Source organism: Salvelinus alpinus, chromosome 10 (assembly GCF_045679555.1).
Source record: "Salvelinus alpinus chromosome 10, SLU_Salpinus.1, whole genome shotgun sequence".
Lineage (NCBI taxonomy): Eukaryota > Metazoa > Chordata > Actinopteri > Salmoniformes > Salmonidae > Salvelinus > Salvelinus alpinus.
Genome location: NC_092095.1, coordinates 85,204,909 through 85,214,665, shown reverse-complemented (window position 1 = coordinate 85,214,665; position 9,757 = coordinate 85,204,909). Strand labels below are relative to the sequence as shown.

Below are 9,757 nucleotides of genomic sequence, written 5' to 3'. Positions count from 1 at the left end.
TCATAGGTATTCTGTCCTACCCTGTCCCCCTAGTCTGTTATCATAGGTATTCTGTCTCCGCTGTCCTACCCTGTCCCCCTAGTCTGTTATCATATGTATTCTGTCTCCATCTGTCCTACCCTGTCCCCCTAGTCTGTTATCATAGGTATTCGGTCTCCGCTGTCCTACCCTGTCCCCCTAGTCTGTTACCATAGGTACTCTGTCTCCACTGTCCTACCCCGTCCCCCTAGTCTGTTATCATAGGTATTCGGTCTCCACTGTCCTACCCTGTCCCCCTAGTCTGTTATCATAGGTATTCTGTCTCCACTGTCCCCCTAGTCTGTTACCATAGGTATTCTGTCTCCACTGTCCCCCTAGTCTGTTACCATAGGTATCTCATGTCTCCACTGTCCCCCTAGTCTGTTATCATAGGTATTCTGTCTCCACTGTCCTACCCTGTCCCCCTAGTCTGTTGTATCATAGGTATCTCTGTCTCCACTGTCCTACCCTGTCCCCCTAAGTCTGTTATCATAGGTATTCTGTCTCTCACTGTCCTACCCTGTCCCCCTAAGTCTGTTATCATAGGTATTCTGTCTCCACTGTCCCCCTAGTCTGTTACCATAGGTATTCTGTCTCCACTGTCCCTCTAGTCTGTTACCATAGGTATTCTTGTCTCCACTGTCCCCCTAGTCTGTTACCATAGGTATTCTGTCTCCACTGTCCCTCTAGTCTGTTACCATAGGTATTCTGTCTCCACTGTCCCTCTAGTCTGTTACCATAGGTATTCTGTCTCCACTGTCCCTCTAGTCTGTTACCATAGGTATTCTGTCTCCACTGTCCCTCTAGTCTGTTATCATAGGTATTCTGTCTCCACTGTCCCCCTAGTCTGTTACCATAGGTATTCTGTCTCCACTGTCCCCCTAGTCTGTTACCATAGGTATTCTGTCTCCACTGTCCCCCTAGTCTGTCACCATAGGTATTCTGTCTCCACTGTCCCCCGCAGTCTGTTACCATAGGTATTCTTCTGTCTCCACTGTCCCCCTAGTTTGTTACCATAGGTATTCTGTCTCCACTGTCCCTCTAGTCTGTTACCATAGGTATTCGTGCTCTCCACTGTCCCCCTAGTCTGTTACCATAGGTATTCTGTCTCCACTGTCCCTCTAGTCTGTTATCATAGGTATTCTGTCTCCACTGTCCCCCTAGTCTGTTACCATAGGTATTCTGTCTCCACTGTCCCCCTAGTCTGTTACCATAGGTATTCTGTCTCCACTGTCCCCCTAGTCTGTTACCATAGGTATTCTGTCTCCACTGTCCCCCTAGTCTGTTATCATAGGTATTCTGTCTCCACTGTCCTACCCTGTCCCCCTAGTCTGTTATCAATAGGTATTCTTGTCCTACCCTGTCCCCCTAGTCTGTTATCATAGGTATTCTGTCTCCACTGTCCTAGCCCTGTCCCCCTAGTCTGTTATCATAAGGTACTCTGTCCTAGCCCTGTCCCCCTAGTCTGTTTATCATAGGTATTCTGTCTCCACTGTCCTACCCTGTCCCCCAAGTCTGTTATCATAGGTATTCTGTCTCCACTGTCCCCCTAGTCTGTTATCATAGGTATTCTGTCCTACCCTGTCCCCCTAGTCTGTTATCATAGGTTTCTGTCTCCACTGTCCTACCCTGTCCCCCTAGTCTGTTATCATAAGGTAATCTCTGTCCTACCCTGTCCCCCTAGTCTGTTATCATAGGTATTCTTCTGTCTCCACTGTCCCTCTAGTCTGTTACCATAGGTATTCTGTCTCCACTGTCCCCCTAGTCTGTTATCATAGGTATCTCTGTCTCCACTGTCCCCCTAGTCTGTTATCATAGGTATTCTGTCTCCACTGTCCCCCTAGTCTGTTATCATATGTATTCTGTCTCCACTGTCCTACCCTGTCCCCCTAGTCTGTTATCATATGTATTCTGTCTCCACTGTCCTACCCTGTCCCCCTAGTCTGTTATCATAGGTATTCTGTCTCCACTGTCCTACCCTGTCCCCCTAGTCTGTTACCATAGGTATTCTGTCTCCACTGTCCTACCCTGTCCCCCTAGTCTGTTACCATAGGTATTCTGTCTCTGCTGTCCTACCCTGTCCCCCTCAGTCTGTTATCATATGTATTCTGTCTCCACTGTCCTACCCTGTCCCCCTAGTCTGTTACCATAGGTATTCTGTCTCCACCGTCCCACCCTGTCCCCCTAGTCTGTTATCATAGGTATTCTTGTCTCCGCTGTCCTACCCTGTCCCCCTAGTCTGTTACCATAGGTATTCTGTCTCCACTACTCCTACCCTGTCCCCCTAGTCTGTTGTCATAGGTATTCTGTCTCCACTGTCCTACCCTGTCCCCCTAGTCTGTTATCATAGGTATTCTGTCTCCACTGTCCTACCCTGTCCCCCTAGTCTGTTACCATAGGTATTCTGTCTCCACTGTCCCCCTAGCTCTGTTACCATAGGTATTCTGTCTCCCCAGTCCTACCCTGTCCCCCTAGTCTGTTATCATAGGTATTCTGTCTACCCTGTCCTACCCTGTCCCCTTAGTCTGTTACCATAGGTATTCTGTCTCCACTATCCTACCCTGTCCCCCTAGTCTGTTATTATAGGTATTCTGTCTCCATCTGTCCTACCCTGTCCCCCTAGTCTGTAATCATAGGTATTCGGTCTCCACTGCCCCCACCCTGTCCCCCTAGTCTGTTATCATAGGTATCTCTGGTCTCCACTGTCCTCAGCCCTGTCCCCCTAGTCTGTTAACATAGGTATCTCTGTCTCCACTGTCCTAGCCCTGTCCCCCTAGTCTGTTACCATAGGTATTCTTGTCTCCCACTGTCCTACCCTGTCCCCCTAGTCTGTTATCATAGGTATTCTGTCTACCCTGTCCTACCCTGTCCCCTTTAGTCTGTTACCATAGGTATTCTGTCTCCACTGTCCTACCCTGTCCCCCTAGTCTGTTACCATAGGTATTCTGTCTCCACTGTCCTACCCTGTCCCCCTGAGCCTGTTATCATAGGTATTCTGTCCTACCCTGTCCCCCTAGTCTGTTATCATATGTATTCTGTCTCCACTGTCCTACCCTGTCCCCCTAGCCTGTTACCATAGGTATTTTGTCTCTGCTGTCCTACCCTGTCCCCCTAGTCTGTTACCATAGGTATTCTGTCTCCACTGTCCTACCCTGTCCCCCTAGTCTGTTATCATAGGTATTCTGTCTCCACTGTCCTACCCTGTCCCCCTAGTCTGTTACCATAGGTATTCTGTCTCTGCTGTCCTACCCTGTCCCCCTAGTCTGTTATCATATGTATTCTGTCTCCACTGTCCTACCCTGTCCCCCTAGTCTGTTACCATAGGTATTCTGTCTCTGCTGTCCTACCCTGTCCCCCTAGTCCTTGTTATCATAGGTATTCTGTCTCTGCTGTCCTACCCTGTCCCCCTAGTCTGTTATCATAGGTATTCTGTCTCCACTGTCCTACCCTGTCCCCCTAGTCTGTTACCATAGGTATTCTGTCTCCACTGTCCTACCCTGTCCCCCTAGTCTGTTATCATAGGTATCTCTGTCTCCACTGTCCTACCCTGTCCCCCTAGTTTGTTATCATAGGTATTCTGTCTCCGCTGTCCTACCCTGTCCCCCTAGTCTGTTACCATAGGTATTCGTGTCTCCACTATCCTACCCTGTCCCCCTAGTCTGTTGTCATAGGTATTCTGTCTCCACTGTCCTACCCTGTCCCCCTAGTCTGTTATCATAGGTATTCTGTTTCCACTGTCCTACCCTGTCCCCCTAGTCTGTTACCATAGGTATTCTGTCTCCACTGTCCCCCTAGTCTGTTACCATAGGTATTCTGTCTACCCTGTCCTACCCTGTCCCCCTAGTCTGTTATCATAGGTATTCTGTCTACCCTGTCCTACCCTGTCCCCTTAGTCTGTTACCATAGGTATTCTGTCTCCACTATCCTACCCTGTCCCCCTTAGTCTGTTATTATAGGTATTCTGTCTCCACTGTCCTACCCTGTCCCCCTAGTCTGTAATCATAGGTATTCTGTCTCCACTGTCCTACCCTGTCCCCCTAGTCTGTTATCATAGGTATTCTGTCTCCACTGTCCTACCCTGTCCCCCTAGTCTGTTACCATAGGTATTCTGTCTCCACTGTCCTACCCTGTCCCCCTAGTCTGTTACCATAGGTATTCTGTCTCCACTGTCCTACCCTGCTCCCCTAGTCTGTTATCATAGGTATTCTGTCTACCCCTGTCCTACCCTGTCCCCCTAGCTCTGTTACCATAGGTATCTCTGTCTCCACTATCCTACCCTGTCCCCCTAGTCTGTTATTATAGGTATTCTGTCTCCACTGTCTCTCACCCTGTCCCCCTAGTCTGTTATCATAGGTATTCTGTCTCCACTGTCTTACCCTGTCCCCCTAGTCTGTTATCAGAGGCATCTCTGTCTCCGCTGTCCTGCCCTGTGCCCCCTAGTCTGTTATCATAGGTATTCTGTCTCGGACTTGGTCCTACCCTGTCCCCCTAGTCTGTTATCACAGGCATTCTGTCTCTTGTCCCTGCCCCCACCCTGTCCCCCTAGTCTGTTATCATAGGTATTCTGTCTCCACTGTCTTACCCTGTCCCCCTAGTCTGTTATACAGTAGGTATCTCTGTCTCCACTGTCCTGCCCTGTCCCTCTAGTCTGTTATCATAGGTATTCTGTCTCCACTGTCCCCCTAGTCTGTTACCATAGGAATCTCTGTCTCCACTGCTCCTACCCTGTCCCCCTAGTCTGTTACCATAGGTATCTCTGTCTCCACTGTCCCCCTAGTCTGTTATCATAGGTATTCTGTCTCCACTGTCCTACCCTGTCCCCCTAGTCTGTTATCAGGAGGAATTTCTGTCTCCCACTGTCCCCCTAGTCTGTTATCATAGGTATTCTGTCTCCACTGTCCCCCTAGTCTGTTATCATAGGTATTCTGTCTCCACTGTCCCCCTAGTCTGTTACCATAGGTATTCTGTCTCCACTGTCCCTCTAGTCTGTTACCATAGGTATCTCTGTCTCCACTGTCCCCCTAGTCTGTTACCATAGGTATTCTGTCTCCACTGTCCCTGCCCTGTCCCCCTAGTCTGTTATCATAGGTATTCTGTCTCCACTGTCCTACCCTGTCCCTCTCTAGTCTGTTACCATAGGAACTCCGTCTCCACTGTCCCCCTAGTCTGTTACCATAGGTATTCTTGTCTCCACTGTCCCTCTAGTCTGTTATCATAGGTATCTCTGTCTCCACTGTCCCCCTAGTCTGTTATCATAGGTATCTCTGTCTCCGCTGTCCTACCCTGTCCCCCTAGTCTGTTATCATAGGTATTCTGTCTCCACTGTCCCTCTAGTCTGTTACCATAGGTATTCTGTCTCCACTGTCCCCCTAGTCTGTTACCATAGGCATTCTGTCTCCACTGTCCCCCTAGTCTGTTACCATAGGTATTCTGTCTCCACTGTCCCTCTAGTCTGTTACCATAGGTATCTCTGTCTCCACTGTCCCCCTAGTCTGTTACCATAGGTATTCTGTCTCCACTGTCCCTCTAGTCTGTTACCATAGGTATTCTGTCTCCACTGTCCCTCTAGTCTGTTACCATAGGTATTCTGTCTCCACTGTCCCCCTAGTCTGTTATCATAGGTATTCTGTCTCCACTGTCCCCCTAGTCTGTTATCAGAGGCATTCTGTCTCCACTGTCCCCCTAGTCTGTTATCATAGGTATCTCTGTGCTTCCACTGTCCCCCTAGTCTGTTTATCATAGGTATTCTGTCTCCACTGTCCCTCTAGTCTGTTACCATAGGTATTCATGTTCTCCACTGTCCCCCTAGTCTGTTACCATAGGTATTCTGTCTCCACTGTCCCTCTAGTCTGTTATCATAGGTATTCTGTCTCCACTGTCCCCCTAGTCTGTTATCATAGGTATTCTGTCTCCGCTGTCCTACCCTGTCCCCCTAGTCTGTTATCATAGGTATTCTGTCTCCACTGTCCCTCTAGTCTGTCACCATAGGTATTCTGTCTCCACTGTCCCCCTAGTCTGTTATCATAGGTATCTCTGTCTCCACTGTCCCCTAGTCTGTTACCATAGGTATCTCTGTCTCCACTGTCCCCCTACGTCTTTTGTTACCATAGGTATTCTCTGTCTCCACTGTCCCCCTAGTCTGTTACCATAGAGTATTCTGTCTCCACTGTCCCCCTAGTCTGTTATCATAGGTATTCTGTCTCCACTGTCCCCCTAGTCTGTTACCATAGGTATTCTGTCTCCACTGTCCCCCTAGTCTGTTACCATAGGTATTCTGTCTCCACTGTCCCCCTCAGTCTGTTACCATAGGGAATCAGTGTCTCACACTGTCCCCCTAGTCTGTTATCATAGGTAGTCTGGTCTCCCACCGTCCCCTGAGCTCTGTTACCAAAGAGTATTCTGTCCCCACTGTCCCCCTAGGCCTGATTACCATATGGTATTCTGTCTCCTACTGTCCCCCTAAGCTCTGTTATCATAGGTATTCTGTCTCCACTGTCCCCCTAGTCTGTTACCATAGGTATTCTGTCTCCACTGTCCCCCTAGCTCTGTTACCATAGGTATTCGGTCTCCACTGTCCCCCTAGTCTGTTATCATAGGTATTCTGTCTCCACTGTCCCCCTAGTCTGTTATCATAGGTATTCTGTCTCCACTGTCCCTCTCTAGTCTGTTACCATAGGTATTCTGTCTCCACTGTCCCCCTAGTCTGTTACCATAAGGTATCTCTGTCTCCACTGTCCCCCTAGTCTGTTACCATTAGGTATTCTGTCTCCACTGTCCCTCTAGTCTGTTACCATAGGTATTCTGTCTCCACTGTCCCCCTAGTCTGTTACCAGAGCGAATCTCTGTCTCCACTGTCCCTCTAGTCTGTTACCATAGGTATTCTGTCTCCACTGTCCCTCTAGTCTGTTACCATAGGTATTCTGTCTCCACTGTCCCCCTAGTCTGTTACCATAGGTATTCTGTCTCCACTGTCCCCCTAGTCTGTTACCATAGGTATCTCTGTCTCCACTGTCCCTCAGTCATCTTACCATAGGTATCTCTGTCTCCACTGTCCCCCTAGTCTGTTACCATAGGTATCTCTGTCTCCACTGTCCCCCTTAGTCTGTTACCATAGGTATTCTGTCTCCACTGTCCCTCTAGTCTGTTACCATAGGTAAATTTCTCTGTCTCCACTGTCCCCCTAGTCTGTTATCATAGGTATTCTGTCTCCACTGTCCCCCTAGTCTGTTATCATAGGTATTCTGTCTCCACTGTCCCCCTAGTCTGTTATCATAGGTATTCTGTCTCCACTGTCCCCCTGAGTCTGTTATCATAGGTATTCTGTCTCCACTGTCCCCTCTAGTCTGTTACCATAGGTATTCTGTCTCCACTGTCCCCCTAGCCTGTTACCATAGGTATTCTGTCTCCACTGTCCCTCTAGTCTGTTATCATAGGTATTCTGTCTCCACTGTCCCCCTAGTCTGTTATCATAGGTATTCTGTCTCCGCTGTCCTACCCTGTCCCCCTAGTCTGTTATCATAGGTATTCTGTCTCCACTGTCCCTCTAGTCTGTTACCATAGGTATTCTGTCTCCACTGTCCCCCTAGTCTGTTATCATAGGTATTCTGTCTCCACTGTCCCTCAAGTCTGTTACCATAGGTATTCTGTCTCCACTGTCCCCCTTAGTCTGTTATCATAGGTATTCTGTCTCCACTGTCCCCCTAGTCTGTTACCATAGGTATTCTGTCTCCACTGTCCCCCTAGTCTGTTACCATAGGTATTCTTGTCTCCACTGTCCCCCTAGTCTGTTACCATAGGTATTCTGTCTCCACTGTCCCCCTAGTCTGTTATCATAGGTATTCTGTCTCCACTGTCCCCCTAGTCTGTTACCATAGGAATTCCTGTCCCCACTGTCCCCCTAGTACTGTTACCATAGGTATTCTGTCTCCACTGTCCCCCTAGTCTGTTACCATAAGGAATCCTGTCTCTCACTGTCCCCCTAGTCTGTTATCATAGGTATTCTGTCTCCACTGTCCCCCTAGTCTGTTACCATAGGGGACCCCTTGTCTCCACTGTCCCCCTAGTCTGTTACCATAGGTATTCGGTCTCCACTGTCCCCTAGTCTGTTATCATAGGTATTCTGTCTCCACTGTCCCCCTGAGCTCTGTTACCATAGGTATCTCTGTCTCCACTGTCCCCCTAGTCTGTTACCATAGGTATTCTGTCTCCACTGTCCCCCTAGTCTGTTATCATAGGTATTCTGTCTCCACTGTCCCCCTAGTCTGTTATCATAGGTATCTCTGTCTCCACTCTACCCTCTAGTCTGTTACCATAGGTATTCTGTCTCCACTGTCCCCCTAGTCTGTTACCATAGGTATTCTGTCTCCACTGTCCCCTCTAGTCTGTTACCATAGGTATTCTGTCTCCACTGTTCTACCCTGTCCCCCTAGTCTGTTACCATAGGTATTCTGTCTCCACTGTTCTACCCTGTCCCTCTAGTCTGTTACCATAGGTATTCTGTCTCCACTGTCCCCCTAGTCTGTTACCATAGGTATTCTGTCTCCACTGTCCCCCTAGTCTGTTATCATAGGTATTCTGTCTCCACTGTCCCTCTAGTCTGTTATCATAGGTATTCTGTCTCCACTGTCCCCCTAGTCTGTTACCATAGGTATTCTTGTCTCCACTGTTCTACCCTGTCCCCCTAGTCTGTTACCATAGGTATTCTGTCTCCACTGTCCCCCTAGTCTGTTACCATAGGTATTCTGTCTCCACTGTCCCCCTAGTCTGTTATCATAGGTATTCTGTCTCCACTGTCCCTCTAGTCTGTTATCATAGGTATTCTGTCTCCACTGTCCCCCTAGTCTGTTATCATAGGTATTCTGTCTCCACTGTCCCTCTAGTCTGTTATCATAGGTATTCTGTCTCCACTGTCCCTCTAGTCTGTTATCATAGGTATTCTGTCTCCACTGTCCCCCTAGTCTGTTATCATAGGTATTCTGTCTCCACTGTCCCCCTAGTCTGTTACCATAGGTATTCTGTCTCCACTGTCCCTCTAGTCTGTTACTCTAGTCTGTTATCATAGGTATTCTGTCTCCACTGTCCCCCTAGTCTGTTATCATAGGTATTCTGTCACCACTGTCCCCCTAGTCTGTTACCATAGGTATTCTGTCTCCACTGTCCCTCTAGTCTGTTACCATAGGTATTCTGTCTCCACTGTCCCCCTAGTCTGTTACCATAGCTGTCTGCACCCTCACTGTCCCCCTAGTCTGTCTACCATCCGTATTCTGTCTCCACTGTCCCCCTAGTCTGTTACCATAGGTATTCTGTCTCCACTGTCCCCCTAGTCTGTTACCATAGGTATTCTGTCTCCACTGTCCCCCTAGTCTGTTATCATAGGTATTCTGTCTCCACTGTACCCTCTAGTCTGTTACCATAGGTATTCTGTCTCCACTGTCCCTCTAGTCTGTTACCATAGGTATTCTGTCTCCACTGTCCCCCTAGTCTGTTACCATAGGTATTCTGTCTCCACTGTCCTACCCTGTCCCCCTAGTCTGTTACCAGTATAGGTATTCTGTCTCCGCTGTCCTACCCTGTCCCCCTAGTCTGTTACCATAGGTATTCTGTCTCCACTGTCCCTCTAGTCTGTTACCATAGGTATTCTGTCTCCACTGTCCCCCTAGTCTGTTACCATAGGTATTCTGTCTCCACTGTCCCCCTAGTCTGTTATCATAGGTATTCTGTCTCCGCTGTCCTACCCTGT

The 9,757-nt window shown here is 48.6% G+C and overlaps 1 long non-coding RNA gene across 1 annotated transcript; it reads left to right on the top strand.

Annotated features, from left to right (window-relative positions):
- Positions 1–7,409: 7,409 nt before the first annotated feature.
- Positions 7,410–7,888, top strand: LOC139531393 (uncharacterized). Its single transcript, XR_011666358.1, has 3 exons — positions 7,410–7,617; positions 7,697–7,774; positions 7,815–7,888. It is a non-coding gene; the product is annotated as an uncharacterized lncRNA (long non-coding RNA).
- Positions 7,889–9,757: the final 1,869 nt, after the last annotated feature.